This window comes from Hippocampus guttulatus, chromosome 2 (genome assembly GCF_054856545.1).
Source record: "Hippocampus guttulatus isolate MCC_2025c chromosome 2, RoL_Hgut_1.0, whole genome shotgun sequence".
NCBI classification, from domain to species: Eukaryota; Metazoa; Chordata; class Actinopteri; order Syngnathiformes; family Syngnathidae; genus Hippocampus; species Hippocampus guttulatus.
This window is the reverse complement of record NC_141262.1, coordinates 15,482,006-15,508,150: the sequence shown is the minus strand read 5'-3', so window position 1 is coordinate 15,508,150 and position 26,145 is coordinate 15,482,006. Positions and strand designations below refer to the sequence as shown.

General features: G+C 41.5%; 1 protein-coding gene across 2 annotated transcripts in view; it reads left to right on the top strand.

The window, feature by feature from the left end:
• The first annotated feature begins 21,245 nt into the window (after positions 1–21,245).
• The window catches only part of il1rapl2 (interleukin 1 receptor accessory protein-like 2), a 237,051-nt gene continuing 232,151 nt past the window's right edge, over positions 21,246–26,145 (top strand). For both annotated transcript variants that reach the window (XM_086138595.1, XM_086138587.1), the window contains exon 1: positions 21,246–22,215. The gene's annotated coding sequence lies outside the window, so the exon portion shown is untranslated. The remainder of the gene's footprint in view (positions 22,216–26,145) is intronic.

Genomic DNA, 26,145 nt, shown 5'->3' with positions numbered 1-26,145 from the left:
GTGTGGTTGTCAATAACGTTTTAGGATTTGCAGCTTAGTTACTTCAGTGTCTTTTATTGTGTAGTGTCAGGAGATTAAAACATTGACTTTTTCAAAGCATCAAGAATGACTTACATTTGAGTTGGCAAATTTTATACATATCAATTACACTGATAACTGATATTATTTTCACCCCAATTTTAACAACCAATGGCAACATTTAGATTTATTTTATCAAGAGCATTCTGTACTGAGTGATATATCCTCCTTGTTTATGGAATGTCTTGCAATCCTTTCTGTTCAGCACAAAAGAGGAATCACACACGACACCACTCTCAGAAGCTAACATCCTGAACTCGATGGCATAGTCTGCAGCTGAACTCTAATGACATTAGCTGTTACCTGGAGGACTGATTCATAAATTTAATAAAATAAAATACTGAAAGACACCGGGCCACACTGAACCCAAAATTAAGGACCAAAGCGACCGACAAAATAAAAGCCCAAAGCACAGTCACAACAGAAAAAGACACAAACAGCATTCCATGACTGTACTGGATGCTATTGTTAGATGATTGCCTCTTTTTGCCATTTGAGACTGGATACATGGTTCCTCCCACTCCGAAACCAAGAATAGCATGCTCCAATCTGTCTAATCACCATGTCTTTCATCATCTTTGTGAATCAGAAAGTGGCCTGCTATCTTTGTGATATTTAGAAATGATGTCTATGCTTAAGGCCAATCAGTGTGACATTTCGATGTGATTGCCTTGTCTGTAGTTCTTAACTACATTTTGATTTAACACCACTTGCACACTCTTTTTGACAGCACAGAATAATGAGGCATGATAAATGCCATTCAAGGATCGACAGGCTGCCCTCAAGACAGGGGTGGATAAATCCAGTCCTCGAGGGCCGCTCTCCTACATGTTTTAGCTGATTGAGCTGATTGTTTGAAGCAGTTGTGTTGGAGGAGGGAGACATCTAAAACATGCAGGATAGCATCCCTGGAGGATCGGAATAGCCCACCCCTACTTTAAGACATGCAATACTATGCGTACCATTGCTCTACATCCCTTTGCGAGAATGATACTTTTATGAACAGAAGTGTATCTTATTCGCCGCCACGCAGTTGATGATTACTGACCTCGGTACGTGTTTAGCTGCAGCAGCCACAAGCAGAAGTTTGTTGCTAGCTAGCTGGTGCAGACTGAACAGCTCTGAAGTACTTGAGCCCCAATCTCCGAGTGGCGCATAGCCTTACTTTAACACGTGCGTCCAGCCAAGCAAAGCCATTTGGGACTGGCTCAGCGTTTGACTCTTAGTTTTGTAATTCAACATGTTTTGATGAGGCTTAAAATGCCAATTTTGGCTCACAAATCGAAATGCTTATTTCAAGCCTTTATGTTGTAAAACTCACTGCGTCATGCCCTTTCAAACTCAGCCATTCCAAATCAAGTCAAAATCACACTGAATCAAATTGTTCCATTAAGCGGTCCTTGATTCTTATACTGTACCACATTTATGGAGATTGTTTTTGAAATTATTTTTCATACACCCCAACATATATGCATAAACTCTTTGAATCCACCCGCCCATCACTCACCTTTGACCCCCGTAGAAAACTTCAGACTACCACTGACCAGACTATCGTGATTTCCCCTTCTTATTGTTTTTCTTGAAAAAATCAAACATGATGTGCTCTGATATTTGCATGCATCTTTGCAACTACGGTATTAAAAAAATTATTCAGAAATGTATTATGTCTTAAGTTTCATTTATTTGAGGAAAACCTCTCACGTGACAAAAGTTTGGTGAGATTCTGCAAGATCTCACCAAACTTTTGGCCCCTCAGCGGCTCTGTGCTGAGTGGATTATTTTTTATTGTCTTGAATTTAATAATTGCAGATTTTGTCTGTCCTTGATTTGTGGATTTCCCTCATGTGCTTTTCTGTCTCCTTAGATCCTTTATTGAATTAAAAAAATAAACAAATTGCCCACCTTTGTAGGGACCTTCTTCACACCTGCGCCATATTGGTCATTAGTGGGTGATATGACATTTGAGTGGGTAATTGATTTAAAACCTCAACACAAGACACATCCTACGCTTTTAATGAGCTGGCACTCTTTAATCTTTTCGATTAAAGGCATTGTGGTCTCATGGTGAAAACAGTTCCCCTGTCATGTTGGGGCTGCCCAGGCACATAATCTCTAGTGACAGATGCAATAATGAGCCCACAAGTGCCGTTCTTGTGCATGTGGCGTGACACGTTTTCTGTTAAATGTAGTCATCTCAGTAACTTTATGATACGAGATTCACACAAGCTGGTTTTTGCTAGCGGCAATTTGGGTGACCTCCCGTTGCGCAATCTATGTGAGAAAGAAAAACAAACAACAACAAACCCCCCCCCCCCCAACAGTTTTGTAAACTACTGCTCATTTCTATGTTAAGTTAGCGAGTGGGCGCTCCATTGTCATGTCAACTTGCTGCTGAGAGCCACACAGTTTGCATGTGTCTAAAGACGCAAGAGGGAGAGGGGCTTAGGATCAACTTGCGACTGCAGAGGTTGGAAAGGGAGAAGGATAAGCTGCCAGAGTACACCACATAACACCTACTGCTTCCAAATAAACCGTATTTCATAATTAACATACACACATACAGTATATGTCTACACGGGCAGCACGGTGATCGACGAGTGAGCACACCTGCCTCACTGTGCCGAGGTTGGTGTTTTGAATCCGGTATACAGAATACAGTAGTACTGTCCACATACATGCTGTTTCTGTAGTGTGTTAAAATATAGACTGAAATAACAACAAATGTAATGTGGACTCTAAACCTTGACACATGATTATTAATCTTTTTGATCACAAGCTGCACACTGTGCATGACCTTGGAAAATAGCCCCCCACTCACCCCCGTCCATAAAACCTAGCGACGACCCTGCTTGTTTTTATGTTGTACAAATGCTGAAACTCAAGGACTGTTATTGCCAGTCAAAGCATTATATCAGTAGATAGAGACACTGGTGATTTAAATGTCTGTGATTCAATTATTAAAATTTATAGTGTACAGCTTCATCTGTACATTACTCTGTTCTACTCTGTTTGTAAAATGTGGTACAGAATATAATTGCCCCTCTATATGCATGCCCAAGGCTTATTATCTTGTTTGCATTATTTGTTTACTGTTGGCACAGTGCTTCGAAACACAATTGGTTGCCACAGGCGTTCACTTGTGCAAAGCATAGATTACATGATTATTTCATGTAACAATAAAATGCAAGCACTGAGATAAAAGAGGCTTGAAGTGGCCAATGGATGGACGGACCGATATGTTTCCAAATGTATGCATGGGCCTCTGCAGCCTTAACAGTGCATTAAAGGACAGAAAAGTGTGTCTTTTCAAAGTACGTTATTTACATTAAGCATGCAAGCCAAATAAAACCAAACGGAATATCTCCCGCTTAATTGTTCCAATTGAGAAACATGAGCATGTCATTATGTTCAGCCTGTGACAGTTTATCCAGCTCATCAAAACACCCATTCTAATGTATGACTCACATGTTCAAATATGGATTTACTAGGATTTAATGTAATGCTCCAAAAAACATTGTGACCCATATTGCAATATATTGTCGTGTAAATCTTGTACTCCACTCAGTGTTATTTCGTCATCCCATTCAGTTATATCCCTCTTCCTGTTTCATAATGCTGAAATAATTGTATTGTATCACCAGCCGGCCTAACAAAAAAAATCACACCATGTTTGGATGCTGTAGGTGGGAGGTGTATAAGGACTACATGTGTCCAAATGATGTACATTCTGTTCTCAAATAGGCCCCTGATGACAACGACTGTGTTTTATCATGCCCAGCTACAAACATCATTTTAAACTAGAGCTATGAGTAGCGATAAAGGTCTCTTACATCCTTGGCCACGTTGGGGTACTGGCAGATTGGACAATAACCCTCAAAAGTATAAATGTTTTGCCAGGCCTGAATTCGAAGCAAAGTGTTCGCAAAGTGTTATTTGATTTTTTTAATGTTTCATATTATGTTTTTATACTTAATGTTTTGTTTTATGTTTGTTGTATAGCTGTGTACAGCGGATTTCGTTTGTTGTATTGGTACTTTTTACAGTATTTTTCCTTGTTTTGCTCTGTTCTTTGTCAGTATTGTAAATGAGAACATGTTTTCAATTGCTTTTACCTAGTTAAATAAAGGTTAAATAATAAATTCATCCTATTAAATAAGAAGTAAAGGAAAAACAGTCACTGATAGTGTAGTGTTGTTCTCGATGAAAACTACATTATCTCAGCCACAACAATTGAGCTGTTAGCTACTGTGGCCGATGAAATGCATTGGGAGAGAAATGGGGAGAACACAGCCACAGATCCTTTGGCTGTTTTTTATCCAACAAGGGAAAAATGGCACTAACAAGTATGAGATACTGGATAGATACCCATTTAGTGTTATGTACTGTGCTACCTTCGAAAATAAGAGTGAAAATCAAGAATGCCCGAAGTTGTTATTTGTTAAAACTCATAAACCCATGTGTATGCAATATAGCTCATATTAGCTGTTCTTTTCACAGTTTCCACTTTAACTGCTTCCATATTGTCATAAAGTCCAACTTGAGAAATGTGAGCAATAAACAACAATAGAAATCTTTTTTGGAGTCTGTTTACCGATGGAGGATTATTGTTTTTATGTAATTTCCCCACAGCAATCATTTAAGTTTCTTTCATATACCTGCGGTTAAACCCAGTAAGCTCATTGTGACCTGCTGTTCTTCGTTGACAGTTTTTGACAGCGGGGATGTCAAAGGTCTGTTAATGGCTTGACTTCCAGCTGCTGAAGTTCATCTCACGTCATTTGCTTCTCACAGAATTGAAATAGTAGAGTCGTTAGAGGGCATGACTCACTTTTATGGCAAAGATATACCTCACTCCAACTAAGATGTTCACTGCTTATGTTGATCGTCTCAATTATTTATTCTTACTTCCACCACGTCTAAAAGGCAAAAATACACACAGTGAAATACTAAAGTGGTTATGTAAATGAGATGCATACTTCTAGGATTTACTTCAAAATCAATAAAGCACATCAATCTATGCATTTTCTTTTCAGCACACGCTTCAGTTGGACCCTATTCGAGGTGACTTTGGACATCTACAATTCGTATCGTAAACTTGATTTACTCACTCCAAAATGAGCAACAACATATTTTAGAGCGGGCGGCCCGGTAGCCCAGTGGTTAGCACGTCGGCTTCACAGTGCAGAGGTACCGGGTTCAATTCCAGCTCCGGCCTCCCTGTGTGGAGTTTGCATGTTCTCCCTGGGCCTGCGTGGGTTTTCTCTGGGTGCTCCGGTTTCCTCCCACATTCCAAAAACATGCATGGCAGGCTGATTGGACGCTCTAAATTGTCCCTAGGTGTGAGTGTGGGCGTGAATGGTTGTTCGTCTCTGTGTGCCCTGCGATTGGCTGGCAACTGATTCAGGGTGTCCCCCGCCTACTGCCCGAAGACGGCTGGGATAGGCTCCAGCACCCCCCGCGACCCTAGTGAGGATCAAGCGGTTCGGAAAATGGATGGATGGATATTTTAGAGCTTTCCTTTTCAATACAGACAAGGATGAACTGAGTTTGCTGTTCAGAGGAACTGTGAAATAATAATGCCAAGGCAAATCCATAGCCTTGCCTGTTTGCACAAAATATATCAATGCTGGAAAAATGCTGCTGCAAGCTACGTATTTAAATCGTGATTAATAACATATTTATCATTTCAATGAGCTGACCTACCATTTGAGACTTCTGGCAGTCACACCCTGTTCACTCTTGATCAAGCCAGTCCATGGATGGGCCATCGTCTATTGCAGCAATTCACACTATCATAGCCACGCACAATTTTCAGCTGTGTTAAAAGGTGCTTGTGCCCTCACAACCCATAAGACAACAACACAGTGCGCAATATCAGCCACTTTGACTCTTACATTTCCTGTGAGCTGACCCTGTGATCTTACAGTTCTGGCCCTACCACCTTCCCTGTCAGAGAGATGATGTTCCATATTCGTAGTGCTAGCTTCTCGAGCTGGGTATTGTTCCACCAAGGTCCCTGCCTCCGGTCACCGCCCATCTCATCTTCCACCCAACCCTTATGGCCCCTTTCGCAGGTGGCGAGCCCATGAGAAGGGAGCGCGGGGGACCCATGATGTCCTTATGGGCTGAGCCCAACCAGTATCCATGGATACAGGCTCGCCAACGAGCACCACCTCCAGGCCAAGGTCAAGTCGGAGTCCATGGCGATGCAACAAGGTCGTAAATCCACACATTTATCTTTTATAAATGTGTGGATTTAACGTTCAAGAACTTAAGGGTGCAAAATACATTTTATTCTTGCAATATTTTTAACTGAAGAAATTAGAACTGGATAAATTCTGATGATATGACGATCTCCTGTTATCTTCAGTTCAAAGATGATACTGAGATTCTTAGCCCTTCAGTGGGCCAACAAATCAAGTCAAAATAGCGACAGATATTTCAGGACCCATTGAAAGAACTTTTAGGGCTGCCATGGTTCAAATGAAGATAATCTTTGTACAGCCATTCTTTATGTGGAATCTAATCAAAACAAAGGGAGTGGGAGCATCAGAATACCAACGATTTTTAGCATAGTGAACAGCCAAATCTGCCAACCCTAACCTTTTGTGAAATGCAGAGAATCAAATATTTAACTTAATTAAACAATGCTCAAATTGTTCCATGCAAGATTAAATGTTTATCCCCTCTTCATATCTTGAGTAATGCTGAAGGGTATCGGGGATCTGAAAGGCATCCGAGATTAATGGCGGCAGAAAGACATTAACCAAGGGATGAACCACTTAATTAAAAATGGGATTTTGGTGTATTGAGTAATTCAAGTTCTACATTCACAATTAATTGATCAAAAAATTTTACTTGAAGAGAAAAATAAATTATATGACGTACGACTACAGTATTAGTTATACATAGCCAATATTACCGTACAACCACAGTTACAATCTAGTCAAGACATTGTCTAAAATACAAATAAAAACAGAATACAATGATTTACAAAAACTAGTATATATATATGGAAGTTGCTGGGTAGAAGGCTCTTGTAAGGTGCGTCAGGAAGGAATAAGCCAACCAGAATATGGCAAAGAGCCAAGTTACTCACCAGACTCTTTCCTACTATGATTACCACTGTGCAATCAAGTTATTCTAAAGTAATGTGAAAACTATCATATTTCTATCTGGGTCACCAAGAGAGTTTCCTGCTGTCTGGTTTGAAGGCAAGAGTAGCTAAACCCATATCATGGAGTAACATGGTACAAAAAGGTTTTCAAGATTTTAAAACAGGTTAAAGACAGATGCTGGAGGCATAAAATGGCACAGACCGGTTACACAAGTGCACTGTTGCTAAGTGGTTGTGCAGGCGAGATGGAAAAAAAAAATCAAACAGTGGGATCAAAAGACAAAATGTAATTTTTCCTGTGTTTCAGATCACTGTTTGTGTGTATGGGGCCTTATCCACACATAGGAAACCAGTGTGGGCTGTAAACACTCTGGGCTATTCCGGCTTTCCTCTTGTGTTGGTACTATAAGCGTGTGTGTGAGCATGTGGGTGTGAGCAATGATTTGTATGAGAGTGTGTTGTGGTGTGGGTGTTTGCCAGAGAGAGATGATGTGAAAAGGTCTTTTCTAAAGGAGGGGAAGAGTAAGAGATCAGGGGCATGTTAGGCTTCACCAACCAGTATTTTACAGACATTCTCCACTCCTGTGTGGATATGTTATCTCTTTCCTTGGAATTATTGCAACCTTTTACCGCTGAATGATTGATCTTGTTGACCAACCCTAGTTAAATGATGTCCAAGTTAAATGCTAAATGTTAAATACATCGGGTTCTTGTTTAACGTACCGGTACTGTAAGTCCTGACATTTGAGGTTACGGACGGCATGCAATGAGCTAGTTTGTGCAGCAGCGCGAGGATATGTGACACAGAGCACAATGAGCCATACTCGATTTTTTTCTTTTGTGTAATTATGGCTTTACTACTGCACTAGTGCAGGCTAGTGGTAGATTGTGCCACATGAACACCACTATGTCGTAAAAAGAGGACCTCCTGGACACACACAAAACAAGATGGGAGTGGGAGAACAAATGGGTAAAAAAATGACACAGGATGCATCCATTCCTAATCTATGGAAGCGTGGAATAGCCAATGTGGAGTCAATATTTTTGAATGGGAAACTGGCAAAAAAATTCTTACCCCACATTGGCAGTTCCACGCTTCGATACAAGACTGGCCCACTTCGCGTTTCATTTGTCGACTGTTCTCATTGTAACAACAATCATAAATTGCCCGTCACCCAAATATTAACCTTTCACTATGTCGGTTTTTGCTTTAAAGCATTTAAATATCTGCAGTCTTCTTCCTAAGACTGAGAAAAAATATGACATAGCAAATGATTGCCATTGTAATTTTAGAGTCATAAATTGAGTGTTCAGGGTGTCCCACGCCTACTGCCCGAAGACACCTGGGATAGGCTCCAGCACCCCCTGCAGAAAATCGAAGAATGGATGGAAATTGAGTAGTACATATATTGTAATATATGTAATATATATATATATATATATATATATATATATATTACTTTTTGACTGATAACATGATGCAAAATATTCATCACTGGCTGAAGAGATGGTAACAGTCTAATAATTGAGAGGAAAAAAATGAAAAAGGCAGGAAATTAACTCCAGAGCCCCAATTGTAGGAAGGAAAACATGATAATTGATGATGAGAGGTGGTGCATTGGCAATTGGATATCGGATGGAAGAGGAAAAGTATGTTACATTAGACTGGAACACACTGGAAGAGTGGATTTGAAATGTAGCTGTGTATGAAGGCGGGGTAGGAAGAGCAAATGCTTTTTACAAGAGCCATCAGGGATGCTCCGGATAGATCCCTCCTGAACAAAGCAGGATGAACAAGTGGGAGAAGAATTGCACTTCAAAGTATGAACTCAACTGAGAGCGTTGTGTGTGTCTGAATGTACAGCACACTTCATTAGGTGCTGTAGCAATCTGATGTAATCACATCCAATCGGTGGACCTGATCAGTTGGGAGACATGCATGAAACCTGTAAATTACAAAGGCTAGTCACACAGTGCTGGAAGGCTGAAAATGAAACAAGTCACAGCTGAGTGCAAGAAGGCATGTTAATTTACGTAACTAAATAGGGCAGCATGGTCTATAATATAAGGGCGGCACGGTGCTGACTGGTTAGCTCGTATGCCTCACAGTGCAGAGGTCGTTGATTCAAATCTGGCCCCGGCTTTCCTGTGTGGAGTTTGCATCTATTGCACTTATAATAATAATAATAATGCATTTTATTTAAAAGCGCCTTTCATGCCACCCAAGGACACTGTACAGACAATAAGAAAATACAATGTAAAAATTAGTAAACGAGATATTATATAAAAACAGGACATAAAATCATAAAATCATAAAAACATAGGAAATGGAAGAGCTATGTGTTGTAGGCAATCCTGAACAGGTGTGTTTTTAGACGGGACTTGAAAGTGGAAAGAGGTGTGCAGTTTTGGAGGTCCGGAGGTAGGTTGTTCCACAGCTTTGGAGCAGCGTGACTGAAGGCTCTGGCTCCCATGGTGCTCAGTCGGGCAGGGGGCACTGACAGGCGGAGGCATGACGAGGATCTGAGGGAGCGAGAGGGGATATGCACCTGGAGAAGGTCGGATAGGTAAGGAGGGGCCAGGTTGTGGATGGCCATATATGTATATAGAAGCAGTTTGTAATTGATGCGATGTTGAACAGGGAGCCAGTGAAGCTGTTGGAGAACGGGGGTGATGTGCTGCTGGGAAGATGTTTTTGTGATGATGCGAGCAGAGGCGTTTTGAACCAGCTGGATTTTATGAAGGGACTTTTGAGGTAGGCCGAAGAGGAGAGCGTTGCAGTAATCAAGGCGGGATGTGACAAGACTGTGGACAAGAATAGCAGTGGTGCGGGGGGTGAGGGAAGGGCGAAGTCTGGTAATATTGCGGAGGTGGAAATAAGCAGTGCGGGTGATGGTGTTGAGATGTGAGTGGAAGGTGAGCATGCTATCCAGGATGACACCCAGACTCTTAACCTGGGGGGAGGGGGACACTAGGGAGCTGTCAATGTTGAAGGAAAAACTGTTTACTTTGGATAAAGTGGATTTGGTGCCAAGAAGGAGGACTTCAGTTTTATTAGTATTTAATTTAAGAAAGTTTGTTGTGAACCATGTTTTGAGTTCGGAGAGGCAAGAGGTGAGGGAGGGGGGTGGGAGTATGGAGTTTGGCTTGCAGGAGAGGTAGAGCTGGGTGTCATCAGCAAAGCAGTGAAAGTGGATATTAAATTTGCGGAGGATATGGCCAAGAGGCAGGAGGTAGATGATGAAGAGAAGGGGACCTAGGACAGATCCCTGTGGTACACCTGTGGTGACTGGGGAGGGCTTTGAGGTGAAGGATTTGAGCTGGACAAACTGAGTGCGGCCAGTGAGGTAGGAGTGGAACCAACTGAGGGGAGTGTGGGAGAGACCAATGGAGGAGAGTCTATTGAGGAGGATAGGGTGAGAGATTGTGTCAAAGGCAGCGCTCAAGTCTAAGAGGATGAGGATGGAGACTAAACCGGAATCAGATGCTATGAGGAGATCATTTACAATACGGATTAGGGCAGTCTCTGTGCTGTGGCGGGGGCGGAAACCGGACTGAAAGGGTTCATAGAGAGAGTGAAGGGACAGGTGGGAGTGGAGTTGAGCAGCAACAGTTTTTTCAAGGATTTTCGAGATAAATGGAAGGTTGGAGATGGGGCGGAGGTTATCAAAGTTGTTGGGGTCAGAGCCATGTTTTTTCAGTGTGGGGGTGATAGCAGCAGTTTTGAGGAGTGATGGGACAATACCAGAAGAGAGTGAGGAGTGGATAATAGCAGATATGAGAGGAAGCACAGAAGGAAGGCAGGATTTAACAAGGGATGAAGGGAGGGGATCAAGCTGGCAAGTGGTGGGCTTGGATTTGAGTATGAGGTTGGATAATTCAGCAGTCGTTGGTGGAACAAAACTGGAGAAGAAATGACAAGGAGAAGAAAGTTCAGATGGGGGGGGAGCAGGCAGGTTTTGATGGAGTAGGTGATGGATCTTAAGGATTTTGTGATTGAAGTGCTCCATTATGGAGTTGCAGGTTGCTGTGGAGTACAGGTGGAGGGGGAGAGAGTTTGGTGGCCGGAGGATTTTGTTCATGACGGAGAAGAGAGTTCTTGAATTTCCTTCGTTGGAGAGGATGAGGCCGGAGTAGTAGCTGGATTTGGTTTGTGCAATTTGGTCCTTGTATTTAGTGATATGGGTAGTGTACATGTCCTTATGGATGGTGAGACCGGTTTTCTTATAGAGTCGCTCAAGTTGGCGGTTTTTTGATTATACTCCATGCATAACTACGTACGACTATTCTTACGTTGAGCTGGACTGATCCTTCCCCATGGGCTTACTCCACAGGCCGCTGTCTGCATTAGTTTTCCTTTATTGGTCTAAAAATATATGCACGTCTGATGTACCATATTTAGACAATATGGGATGGCCCAGAGGAAAAGAAAGGTTGAAAGGAGATCTCAAAAGTCTCATTTGTTAGTCCTAAACAACGAGATTTGTGTGATACCAAATTAAGATGAAGGTGTATTGCTCCTATGTCTAGTCTTTTTCTCCTGAGCAATAACGTGCACAATAACATCTCTCTTGATTCAATATACTCTGTCGTGATCTGCGTTTATGGACGTTTGCATTGTCTTGTATGTTTAGTTATGTTTCATGTTTGCTTGTTTCCTTATATCTGCTGTTGAGGTCTTGTGCACTCGTTTTCGTCTTGACCTGTTCTTATCAGCGTGTGTTCCAATCAGCTCCCTCCAGCCAGTTGTCTTGTCCAGGCGTATCCCTCATCTCATCAATTTGTATTTAGTTCTCTGGTGAGAGTGACAAATTTGTCTTTCGAGGCTTTGAAGACCAAGCTTTGAGCAGTAAACTTTTCCTTGAGGGTCTCTGCCAATAATTTTCAACTTCCATTGAGATCCTCCCCTGAATAAACATGAAGGCAATGATTTCAACCGTTCGAACAAGCGCTTGTGTTTTTTGGCTTGTTTTGTTTTTACAACCATTTACTTTTGCTTTACTTATGAATATAGGACATTTGAAGATGTGGCTTTCTACATCTTCTTTGATCATTTCTTCACATTTTCCACTGTTTGCATTTTAAATCAAGATGATTTCAATAAGAGGAATGGCTTTGTGGCTTTAATAAGCCAAGACAGGCCTTGCAACATGATTGTATCCTCATGTTAATTCGATTGCTTGTTCCTATGACTGCCGTAGCTACCTCGGGAGATGCTCAAGGACTTGGCCAACAAACGCAGGAAAATCTATGCTTGAAATATTATATATGTACTGTAATTGTGATCATATTTTATATCCTTTCTGGCTCTAAAAATCATACTCCTCTTTCTCGCTATGTGGAACAAATGCATTTCTTCCCACATACCCCAGCCAGCTGGTAGTTGATTTATTGTTGTACTTCCACATCCTCATCTCTACTTGAAAAGCCTTGTTTATACTGTCAATTCACTGGAGGTAGTGTTTATCTATAATATATGTGTTTAACTACATTGTTTGTGTTGATGCCCAATTGTATACATTATATATTATTGCTGTATTTCAGTGCTGTCAGATTTGCGTAAAAGGGATAGTTTGATTTGATATTGCATGAGATTTGGATTTACACATTTGGAAGATGCTCGATCCAGAACTGAGGATGTCTGATTTCATGTGTTTTTCTCATTTGAATCTTGCAGTGTAAATTCAGCCACAATGTTACAAAATAAATGTTGATATTAACTGTTTAAAATGATAGTATAATGTTATGCGGTGCCTGTCTCACTCTTCTTCTTCTTCTTTCGGCTTGTCCCTTTTCAGGAGTTGCCACAGTGAGTCATTAATTTCCATCTTTCCCTGTTCTCTTCATCCTCGACTCTGACTCCAACTACCTGCATGTCTTCCCTCACGGCATCCATGAATCTCCTCTTTGGCCTTCCTCTCTGTCTCCTACCTGGTAGCTCCATCTCTAACATTCTCCTACCAATGTCCCACCTCTGTACATGTCCAAACCATCTCAGTCTGGCCTCTCTAACTTTTTCTCCAAACTTTCCTGTCTGAGTTGTCCCTCTGATGACCTCATTTCTGCTCCTGTCCATCTTTGTCACTCACTCATTTTACAAAATTATTTCTGGTTGTTTCCAAAAAAATATTCTTTTTTGCAACGGAGATGCATTTTTCTGCTTTAAATTATGCATATGATTACTTACATAGGGTGATTCATAATACACAGCACTCAGTTGCAGCTGAAATAGAGTCACTGTTTGCGTCAAACACTAAGAATATCCTTTGCCACTCAACGCATGCACACTGTCCCATATTAGCACCGTGAAATAAATTAATTTGTTCAGGCAGTAACATTCATTTTAATCGTCTGGGAGACACGCATATTTTTGCACATACAGATGAAAGCTCAACCCTGCTGGCTGAAATACACAGACTCGCGAGGTGATGTTTCACGTACCGCACAACAGGGAGCCAAGGTTTTATTAAACCACCCCTCCCAGCTTGAACAGATAAAATGCAGCTTTATGAAATGTCTTTTTATTATAGCTGCCATTGATATATTTTGAGATGCATTTCAAAAAAATCAATTACTTCACCCGACATAAAGTTCAGCTTCGACAGCTTGGAGTGCTGTATACCAGCCGCTTCTGCATATTGTTTATATTGTCAAACAAAATGCTTCAAGAATAACTGCTCGTTCACTTACTCTAGTGTGACACATGGAATATTAACATGGGTTGACTTATTTTAGCAATTCTTACTTATGATTCTATTATAACGTGTGCTTGCAAGTCTTCCCATTGCAGTATTAAAAGCCTGCAGGATGCAAGATTCCTGACAAGGACAAGAAAAATTGATCATACAACTTGCATTGGCTCACTCGGGATGCAATTTTAAGGGTTCGTTACTTACTCATAAAATATTACACGGCTTAGCACTTTCCTTTCTTGTTTGGATCGATCGTTGCTATCTGCAATATTCTGCTCATACACACATACCTGTAAATATTTACACAACTGCAACGTATCAAAATGTTACCGTTCATACAAATTCCAGAGAATTTATGATTTGATGATAGCTGTACAGCTATAACGAGGATTCTGAGTTAACTTATGTTGATCAAAAGCCAGTGTGGCTCTAAAATTACCTGCCGATCTGAATTTCACTTTACAATTTATTTTTTAATGTTATCTTGCTGTTTTTAATCTAAATCCCTCACACGACCTTTGTCTGTTTCTCGCACTGGTTGCAGTCTTTTGCGCAGCCAATGGGCTTATCGAACATCATCATGTAGGATTACGGTACTATTTCGCTGAAACGTAGTAGTCACAGCGAGGAACGGTTGGGCATCGTTTGAATTTGGATGATTCCAGTTCTTCGATTTGAATCTGTCTCTTAAACAATTCTAAATTCTGATTAAAACAGATAAAATTAAAAGAGGGAGTAAACCAAAAAGAGGGAGAAAACCAGCTCTTTCCTTTTTTTAATAAAATCGTACAAACTCTGTTTTAAAATTTGTTAACCATCATATTAATATGAGTTTGTGAAATTTCCATGAGAGCTTTTTTGTTTTTTTGAAAACTTCAATAAATGAAAAGAATGCAGCATATACATAAAGCACGTTACTGCACAACTATTGATGGGCTAGCCTAGATTTTTATGACAAACACATAGCTGCATTTGAGGGGCGCATATGGAAAATGTATATCGAGGCAGTATATGCAAACATATGTTGCCTACTTACTGTAAGTAGATGTCGTGTATGTTATTAGAGACTGAGGCTTCCTCCAGACAAGGAGGTTTTTGCTCCTCTGCATCCACACTGCAAGTTACTATTGGCAGTAAACAGGAGGTTTATTTTGTTATTTATTTGGACTGATTTTTCAACACCACCAAATTAATGCTTTTAAAATTTGTTGGTTTGGATTCATTTTCTTTTAGCATAATCAAAATAGATAGCATTTTGAAAAAGAGCTCATTATTTTGTACCAGTCACTGTGGTGTGTAGTGTCTCAATATAGCAGCATTGTATGTGCAATAATATTTTTGAGTTATTTTGTTGAAGCAGTTTTGTTTTTCTTTTTAATGAGCTGCATGTGCAGTGTCGTCTTGCATTTGTATGGCATTGTGCTTCGTATGGCATTGCGCTTAAGCCCTATGCTTTGCAAGGAGGCAATTAGAGTGGAACGGAGTGGACAGTCCAGAATGCTGATGTCAACACAGAGATGAGATCAAATCTGTTTTGTAGGTGCATGGTGGCTTGGTGATGGCAAAATACCAGACCTTGCTGAAGCTGCTGATAAGACTGATCTCTACCTTGTGGTTTCCTTTCTGAACTCTGACTGTAAATTTCCCCATTGCGGGACAAATGAAGGAAATCTTAATCTTAATCAGCATCAGGAATGCGCCAAATACCAATGACAGTCTCCTAGACCAGCAGCAGAGTTTTTTTCCTCAACAAATGTGCAACACACATTTTAAATGTGATGAAATTATTCATACCCAAGACTCTGTTGACGGGATGAATTGAGTACGAGCAGGGTTGCTTCTATTGACGAATGCCAAGATGGTGCTGCAGTTAGCAGCCACCTTCAAGAGCTCTTCAAGGGTGCAGCATTTTTTGTTTGTTTGTTTTGTGTTTGTCATTTGTTTTTGTCATACGGCGTTTGTTATCCTTTGTGTGGAGCCTTTGTTCTCAGCGTTTTTGGCCGCGACATTTGTCGAAGAAGAAAAATCTGTGCTTGATGGTTCCACCTTCTTGGCAGCATATCCGTACCAGCAGTGATTTTGATGGGGGGGGGGCTATGTCTGCGCAATTCGACACTCGCCACTTGAAAGCTGCGGGGTGCTTGTGCTTTTTGCGCCTGCAATGGGCAGCATTTTGGTCAGCAGAGATGCTGGCGCTGTTAGACAGTCTGCGTTGGTGCGGTTGGATGGATGCCTGGTAGAGCTGAGGAGAGGGGAGCGTCAGCAACACAAAATATACAACAGAGCGTGACCTACATTTCTCTTAAAGCATTCTAATGAGCATGACAAATTCTGCCAGTAAAGATCCTACTCAGGAAAGAGAAAGATGAAAAGTTAGGACGTCCAGGACAACATGCAGCATTAATGCCAGGGAAATCGCTGACGAGGAAATGAATGTCAGGCGCTGCTAGGACAGCGAATGACGCTGGACATTAAATCGATCACAACTGGACTGCTCTGTTTATCTTGAAGATGTTTCGCCTTTCCTTCGAGAAGCCTTCATCAGTTCATTCAAGGCTTGGTTGGGACAAATCAGGCTGGTCTGGATTGGTTAAAGTGCTTTATGAATACAGTTGAGTTGAGTTGAGTCTGATCCTACTGATGAAGCCTTCTTGGAACGTCTTCTAAGACAAACAGAGCAGCCCAGTTGCTATTGAGTCAATGCCCTGTGAAAGAAATGAACTTGATAAATGTGAATATTTACAAGCAATGACACTGGACTTACTGCAAAAAAAATTGTGAAGACAATGACCTTCCATTTAGTACACTGGAAGGGGGAAGCACAATAAGGCCATCATATCGTCAGCCTCTTAAAATAATGACCTACGTCGATTTTTATTTTTATTTTTTGCCTTAAACATCTCCTCAGGATGCTGACCAATTTTGATAAAATCCTTAGTTCAACAGATTTTTCAATTCTCTGCCTGAAATGAAATTATTAATACATAAAACATAATCAGAATGTGGTTCTGTTTTTTGGGCTTTTGAGCCGGTCTTGGAACAGTTATACTGTAGTTCTGTTGTAAATAATTTTGACTGGAACAATGAATGAAATGAAAAACAATGAAGACTTCTAACATTAACTGTTCAGAAAAGTAAGAATACACTACTTTTTGACATATTCTTCTACGGTCTCCTCAAGCAATGAAAAAAAGAGAGGCATACTCATGAGTTGCCCTTCTTTTGATCTGCATCAATATTGCTAATACACAAATATTAAAGTTTGAAAATATTTTTTTAATGACTGTCTCGAAACACAAACACGACAAAATTAATAAATGCTTGTAACCAGAAAAGACAACAGAGTCGCTTTAGCAGTTTAATAAGATAAAAACAAGTTCCGTAAACTCTGGTGGTGCCACAGAGCTGTAAGATTGCATTCGGAGTTATAAAAATATAAATCAGCAACAAAGTGAATTGATGGCATTGTATACTATGATGTGATATCAAAAACAAGTGGCGCTCAATCACGCCTGTTGAATCGTGTCTTGGCAGTTATGTATATATACATGTGTGTGTGTGTGTGTGTGTGCTATACACTCCTTCGCCATGCTGTGCAAAAATGCTCATTTAAAAAAAAAAAAAAAAAGCTAATGATCCCTCGTCGCTATCTGACAACTGTCTTTTTTGTTTTGGATCTTCTTTGTCTCCTCGGGTTCCAAGGACAAGATCCAAAGTGTTTTCTGCATCATTGAGTACTTCGGCTGTCTGTTGGCCTCCATCGAGGAACAGCATGACACAAGGGTGAAGAACAGGGCAGGAAGTATTGCCAGTGACCCTTTAGATCTATTTAGCCATCTGTTCAAGAGCTTTCAGTTTTGAAATGACATCCAGAATCACCTGCACAGGCGATTGTTCACTCTAAGTCGTCACAGAGTTCTCAGTTCTATTTTTCTTTTTCTAGAAGTTTGTTATGATGTAATGTTTTTAAATTTGCACGATTTCACGGTACTTATTGTCATGAGAAAACTCTGGATCTAGGCATAGGTAAAACTTTAATTGGGAAATACATGATGGACACAGTTTTCAAATGTGAGTGATTCCTATCTTGCTTTTCATCTTTTTCATTTATTCTAATTTTATGCTGTGTTGTCACTAGACAACACAGTGAGTGCCGATAACTCTTCTGTCTGTACCTGGTGCATCTACTTGTGACATAACTATCTAAAAAGGCCCGTTTTGTTAAATCCCAGCAGCATAACCAAAGATTATAAGAGGGTTGTTTAAAAAAAGAATAGAGACTGTGTCTGCGAAGATCTGACAAGTGATTATAAGACTTGGCCACATTTGACAATAGAGTGAATTAATGTGTCAACTCTCAAGCCTAAATACCAATCAATCCCTGCTGTCAGGCATTTTGTTTATGTGATTACTGCTTTTAAGTCATGAACCTGACATGAGTGAGAGTGAGAAATACAAAGCAGGCCCGGAGTTGCTGACTAAGGTTGTAATGACTTCCAAATGTCCTGATACGATATTATCAGTGTCACAAAGAAATAGGCTTGGAGTGTAATTTTATTGTCATGTGTTCCTATTGGCTCAGCGGGGCAAAGTGTCATGATCAATGCTGAGCACATCTTTGAAAAGTAAATATTTGTGTTATTGAAATTGTCAGTGCCATCAGAACAACAAGTCTGTGAGTGATTGTGTATGGATAAGACAAGTGAAGTTGCTTGTTGTTATTGATATAACAGTGTACTCTGGAAGTTGTGTTCTGATGTGAACTGCCGCTTGAGTTTTGATGGCAGTATTCTAGATGAAAATTGAGCCAGTTGTGTATGTGGAGGATCGAATGCAACAGACTGGGCAAGATTCGCATTTCACTTTTCACTGGCGTTGTGCATAAAACTTATTTTTCAAAACTCTTGATCAGTCCATATGTGTGGGTATTATTATTATTATTTTTTTTTTTACAAATTATTGATCAATCTAAAACAGGGGTGCCCAAACCTTTTGGATCGAAGATCTACTTTTCGATCAACTAACCTCCCGGGATCTACCCTTACCGGCACGTGCGCACACACGCACACGCACGCACACACACACACACACACACACACGCACGCCATGATGAGAAACGGCCTGAAACTGAGGCATGCGACGCACTTTTGCAGCCTGTTAACTATCGTAGCTCACACGTATCGTTTTAAAGTGCTTCCCTGGGCCCTCCTAGATTCCTATTCTTTGCCCGTGCCCTCGGTGAATTGTACACAAAGCAAACTCTGAATGAGAATAATGACGATAAAAAATAGAGCGCAACAGTTCTGATCACAAGCTGCAATTGCAGACTGCTGAGAGCTAACAACTTCCGCTGACGTAATCACGCGCCACCGTAAATTCAAGATTTACCTGCTTTATTTTATTTTTTCAATATTTTTTGGGTGAAAATGAGACTGATAAGATGATTAGGGTGCAGTGTACTTTAACACAAAAAAATATATTACTAACATGTACAAAGACACACAAATGGTTGTTTGTTTTTTTTCTCCTCGACACTCCTCGGATCTACTTGGGACCTGTCTTAGATCTACCGGTAGGTCAGGATCGACCTAATGGGCACCCCTGATCTAAAAGGATGTAAATGGCTTGCTCTCTTTAATGACACAATGTTAACATTTGAACAAAGGCGACGTTTTTGGGACCTCCTGAAAAGTGATTTTGGAGGTACGAGGACTCCCCATGATGCTCGTGTTTTACTGTAGTCACAGTATTATGTTGGCAAACCATTTGTTTGTGATATAGAAAAAAGGAAAAGAGCACTGCAGAACACAAAGGAAAAAAATGATCGAAAAAAGTGGAAATGTGACCATGAGACCATCTGCTTCAGGAAAATATTGTTGAAATTCTAGTGAAGCCTTCCTACGCACCTACCTTTTGGGCATCAAATTCTCATCCACATCACAGCAATGATCTTGACTTGCTCTGAGCCTGGTTGATCTAACATAGTGGAACAACTGCCATTTTGCATGTAAAGACTTATACGATGAACTTATGGCAAGATGTTGTGGCATGTGAAACAATTCAACAGAGATCCTTTATAATCAATTTTGATCAACATGACATACTGTAAGTAGGCGGCACGGTGGAAGACTGGTTAGCACGTACACTTCACAGTACAGAGGTTCGGGGTTTGATTCCGGCCTTTGGTCTTCCTGTGTGGAGTTTGCATGCTGTTGCAAATTCCACACAGTTCTGTGTGTGATGTGGAACTCATGTTGTTGATGCTAGAGTCGGTCTGATGGAATGCTCACCTCATCAGATGTTCCTATTTATTTCCATTTAATTTATGGACAAATCATTTCGGGACAATTCACAACATAAAAAGTTACATTCAAATAGTTAAACCAATTCTTAGAAATTCTTTAAACCAATTCTTACAGACTAGGGCTAATTGTATTCACTATTCACCCCTCAATTCAGTAGTATGCTCTATTTCAAGATATCGGAGGTTTGACTTTTTTTGTAACATGCCTACATCATGTAACGTGTTTTGATCTCAGGTTTTTTTTGTTTTGTTTTTTACAGGTGTGATCCTGGTTTGGCTGCCGTGTGCATGTCTGATGTTGCCTACAGTGGTCCTAGGAATGTTGAGGGACTTTGTGTGAACTCTGATGGGACATTCGGCGGAACTTTGGGGGACATATTCGAAAAATGTGTGTCAGCCATTTCTTGGGAGTCACCTTCAAGACGAAGAAAATGCCTTGTCTGCCTGCCCTGTTGCAGCGTCTTTAGTCTTGAGCAGAGTTGCTGTCCATTAAACACTTCTCTCATCTCTCCGTCATGACTCTTTGTAACCAAAAGGGGGCAGCACAGTGGCTCTTTTCACGCTAAAAAAAACCTTCGTACTGTATTGCTCCTTCACACTCTCTCTTTCATATGCCTCGTTTGGTCGGTGTCTTTTGGCGACAGAATTATGAGCATGCATCATTTTAACTAACGAAGAGCGAGAAGAAAAAAAATGTCTCCTTTCTGTGTTCTGAGTGGATTTGACTGTGCTGGTTTGTGGTGCTGAAGAAAACAGCACCCTTCATGTTTGCCCCATCTCTTCCAACGAAACAGTCAGAAAATAATTTAAATGTAGTGCATAAAATAGCCTACCGCATACCAAATTCTCTTTTATGACACATTTCGGCATACTTATTTAAGTTAGTTTGAATGAGAGCCACCCACTAGACCTGAGGTGAGAGAGACGTATAGAAGGAGGTGGGGTGAGGAGGACGAGGCGCATTCCTCCACTGAGAAAAGTAGAGTTGATCTGTCACATAAGCGTCGTAGCCCCTCTCTCATATTTTCTTCCGCGTCCTTTCGTTATCCCAGAAGGTCCGTTTTAGTGGAAAGCAAAGACATCAACCCTCTCTTTTAACCTCTCATCCTCTTAAACCCTTCTCCTCCCTCGGTGAGGAGAGGAATGCGAAAGGAGTGACTCGAGGCTTCGAAACGGGGGTTTTCCCCTTGCAGGAGGTAATTTAAAAGACACCTTCAAGCGCCTAATGCATTGAAGAGAAGAAGACGAACCAATTTTTACGATAGCGTTTTTTTTTTGTGGACTTGGGTAGAAACGTACATTTCAAAAAAGCTGACAGCACGTCTAGGGAAGTAGAACTTCGAGGTTGTCATACTCGAAGGGATTTTTGAATGTTCGGAGCGATATCAGCGGGCACCTTTGCGTGAAACACGACTTTTCTCTGGGACTGCATTTTGACATTTGGAATATATCGGAGGAAAGTGACGGCGACTCTTACAACACCTTGCGCATTTATTGGCAGGCAATTGGCCAATCAACTGACTTCAGCTGGGCAAGTGAGGACGTCATGACAACGATTACGCATTGAGAATGAAGGACACAAAGTTCTACATTGCCAAAATAACAAGCATCGGCGCTCCGTCTGATCGTTCATTAGATTTTTTTTTCGAGCGAAAGCCTCAGACTCTCTGCACTTTGGATGCGTAAAAGTGGACCGGCTGCTCCAGAGTAATGCGCGAACGCAGAAGGACCGACCGGAGTCCATGTCTTATTCAAAAGAGTGGAGAAAAGGGAAAGGTGTTTTAAATACGCTTTTTTAAACCCAAAAAGTTCGGTCAGAGATTCGGAGAATCGCTTTTGACCGAGAGGGGGATGAAATTACGCGATCTCCTCGAGGTAATCGTTTGGCTGCAGCGGTGAGAAGAGAAGAGAAGAAAGAGAAGAGAGAGGTTGTGGATTATTCGAAAACTGTAACATCCTGCGCGGGTCAAAATTCTGTCATTGGCATCCCTTTGGAGACTGAGCGTGTACCTCTCACATCGCAGGTAAGAGGCTATCACAATTCTATTTCACGCATGGCTCATACGTTTCTACTTGACAAGTTGCGTGGGCAGGTGTGTGTGTGTGTGTGTGTGCGCGTGCCCTCGCGCACGAGTGTTAACGTCCGATTAAGTGAGCATACGTGCCAGTGATAGTTTGCATGTTTTTGCTCGTGCGTATGTGTGCACCGAGGGATAAACCGCAAAAAGAGGCATTTCATAGTTCAGTCTGGTTAAAGAAAAATGAGATTTTCACAAGATGCATTTTTTACTTCCTCGTGACCGTTTTGTATCTGGCTCCCATAAAACCATGGTACTGTACTTCCCAGCGCTCGCTGAATGGACGACAACAGGTCACATTATTAGGAACGCAGGCGAAAGATCAAATTGCAGTGGTTTGATTGACACTGTCAGATATTGGACATCCAAACAAGATCAGGTTATTGATCTGTGAGGAAAAATATGAAGTCGTTCGGGGTCCTCCAACATGACCCACCTACCCCCAATTAAAAGTCGGTCGGGGGGGGGGGGGGGCTTCATAGGGGTGTTCAGACGGCAAGATTTGGTCCGGTGCTTCGCCGGGGCAGCCCCATTGACGATCAGTTATGGGGGGATTTAGCTGTGACACCTCTGAACAAGATGTGTATTTGTGTGTTTATGAGGAGGCTGCTGAACTTTACATCACAGAGCTGTTCCTATTAGTTTGTCCCTCCCCCATGTAGCTACATTACATTTCAACACAACCCAAACACCTCAGTGTCATGCAGTGTCGTACAAACTGCTACAAATAGAAGTCTCTGACCAGGCCAAACAACAACCTGCCCTTTGATACTACTCTTTGTATTGGGCCCTAATGGAGGACCCAGGTGCACCCGATACTGTGGATGTTAATGTTATTTTAGTTTACCATGTATTAGTACGCTCTTTTAATTGTACTCTTAACGGAAATCCACAAACATCCATTACAATGTGTTGCAGAAAAACTACAGCAAAACAGCCTGTTTATGCTGTTTTCCATTCAGTCAACCAGCGGTAAGGACAAAGCCGCTTTTTGGAGATCAACTGTATAATTTTGCCATTTGTTCAAACTTTCCAAATACAGACGCTGTTTGTCTGAGTGCTTTACAGCCCAGCAGGTGTTTCCCTTCCCCCCCCCCCCCCCCCCCCCCCCTATCTTGAAGTCCTCTTCTCTGTATGAGCATTAGAGGGAATTTCTGTTCAGAGAACAGAGAGAGTGTTGCAATGGAGTATATCAGTGGTGTCCATTACGTCGATCGCGATCAACCGGTAGATCGCCGCCTGGTCCAAAGTCGATCGCGAGGGTTGTAGAGGAGGAAAAAAAACAAATAACCATTTGTGTGTCTTTGTTATGTATTTTTGGTGTTAATGTACACTGCACTCTAATCATCATATCAGTCTCATTTTCACAAAAAGTATTTTAAGAAATAAAATAAGATAAAGCAGGTAAATCTTTAACCTATGGTGGCGTGTGACCTGGGTCACCGGAAGTTGTTAGCGCTCAGCAGTCTGCAATTGCAGCTTGTGATCAGAGCTGTTGCGCTATATCTTATATCGTTATCATTATTCTCATTCAGCGTTTGCTTCGTGTACAATTCACTGAGGGCACGGGTAAAGAATAGGAATCTAGGGGGCCGAGGGAAGCACTTTAAAACGGTATGTGTGAGCTACGATAGTTAACGGGCTGCAAAAGTTCGTCGCATGCCTCCGTGTTGCTCATCATGTCGTGTGTGTGTACTGTATGTGCGTGCGCGGGTCGATCGTGGGAGGTTAGTTGATCGAAAAGTCGATCTTCGGTCCAAAAGATTCGGGCACCCCTGGTGTGTACGCATGTTGAGTGTATGTAAGAGCAGAGAGGAAGACAGACGTGTGATTCTGCCACAGATACTCATACTCAAGTGTGGGAATTCATCGGGTTTAAGAATTATGGCTCTTTAGCAGCAAGGTGCAGTCAATTTTCAACGAGCAAGGGCACTGGGAGGCGCGCGTGTGTGTGTGTGGTTGCTACTTCATAGATTTTGTCTGTCGTGGGGGTACTCTGGAATGTAACCACCACAATAATTGACACATTTAATGATTGCAAATTATTTTTGATTTCGTGTTGGTGTTTTTTTTTTTTTAATGTTCACACACATTATTTATGTTGTTTGTGCAAGTGCACACCTTTTTGCCTATTTCGACGATGCCAGGTTCGCACAGATTGCGATGATGTATATCTGAATTTTGTTGTGCCAATTCAACTATGTAACGCAAATCCAGAGTTTCATCCGCACTAGTTTAGTTTATATTAATTTGACAGAAAGGTATTTCACTTGTGAACATTATATTTATAAATGCGAGGGTTCTGTAAAAGAAATGCATTTTGGTGACACTATGACATTTTATGTCTTGCTTGAAGAAAGGATCAATGCCTCATATTTTGTCAGAGGAATGTTGTTTTTTTTGTTGCAGAGGCAGCTTTGCATTTGCCATAGGGTTAATTTAATATTGCATGGTGTTGAATAGTATTAAACAAATCTGTGTTTGCATTTTCCATCCATCCATCCATTTTCCGAACCGCTTGATCCTCACTCGGGTCGCGGGGGGGCTGGAGCCTATCCCAGCCGTCTTCGGGCAGTAGGCGGGGGACACCCTGAATCAGTTGCCAGCCAATCGCAGGGCACACAGAGACAAACAACCATCCACGCCCACACTCACACCTAGGGACAATTTAGAGTGTCCAATCAGCCTGCCATGCATGTTTTTGGAATGTGGGAGGAAACCGGAGCACCCGGAGAAAACCCACGCAGGCCCGGGGAGAACATGCAAACTCCACACAGGGAGGCCGGAGCTGGAATCGAACCCGGTACCTCTGCACTGTGAAGCCGACGTGCTAACCACTGGACGGCCACCCGTGTTTGCATTTTCAACATTTTAAATCAGTGGTCTCAAAGTTATGGCCCAGGAGCCCTTTTGCATGATGTTTTGCAGTCTCCTACTTGCCATACATTTTTAATGTTCGTGTGGCCCACACCTTTTTTGGCAATTTTGTTGCCCTACACATTTTGTGTGGATTTTTGTTTGTATGTTTGTTTGTTTCGTTTATGAGCTACCATTGTTTCATTTATGAGCTACAAGCATGACAGCTTGTGGCGAAAGGTAATTCTGAAGTGACACCAAGTGGAAGGAAAACATATCTTGTCACTCACTCTCAGTCATGGCTTTTTCAAATTTTGCTGTGAAGAAAAAGGTTGGCGACGAGAGCAGCCAATTTCAAGAAAAAAAAACAGTGATCGAGCACAAGGCTGCCTTAAATGCACAGAGAAAGTTGCGGTGCTCAAAAAATGAGACGTCATTACGCTACTAAACATGCTCAAGACTATGCAAACTGCCGGGAGGGCTGAGAGAGAAGACCAGGTCACCAATCTTGTTCTCGTTCTCAAGAATTGTTCGTGTTTCGAACTGTTACGAATAAAGATTGAGTATTTATTCAACATCCATATTTTTGACTGCTCATCGAAATTATTACACATGATAATCACATAACCAGAGGTGTCAAAGCCAGGTCCAGAAAATAAATCTACTGTTTGGCTTGAGCCACAGGAGCTTCTACTCAACCAGCAGGCAAACGCGCTATAGGGATCTGACTTCTCATAACCTAACATTGTCATAATTGGTTGCGGTAGTGTTGCTATTGTTGCAAGAAAAAAAGAACGTCTAAATCTGTTGCCGCAGCAAACGATAGTAACTTTCCGTGGGATTGTTCTGGCGCCTGTAGGTCAGTTCACAGCAACGTGGAGGACAAGCAGAGTTCAGAATGGAGCCCTGCAGCTGATAAGAACTTGGTGATTCAGTATATTCTCTGTCAGAAGGATGACTGTCTGCTGACAAAGGCCTTGGATGACAGCCCGGCACTTGAAGGTTGATTAATGTGGAGGG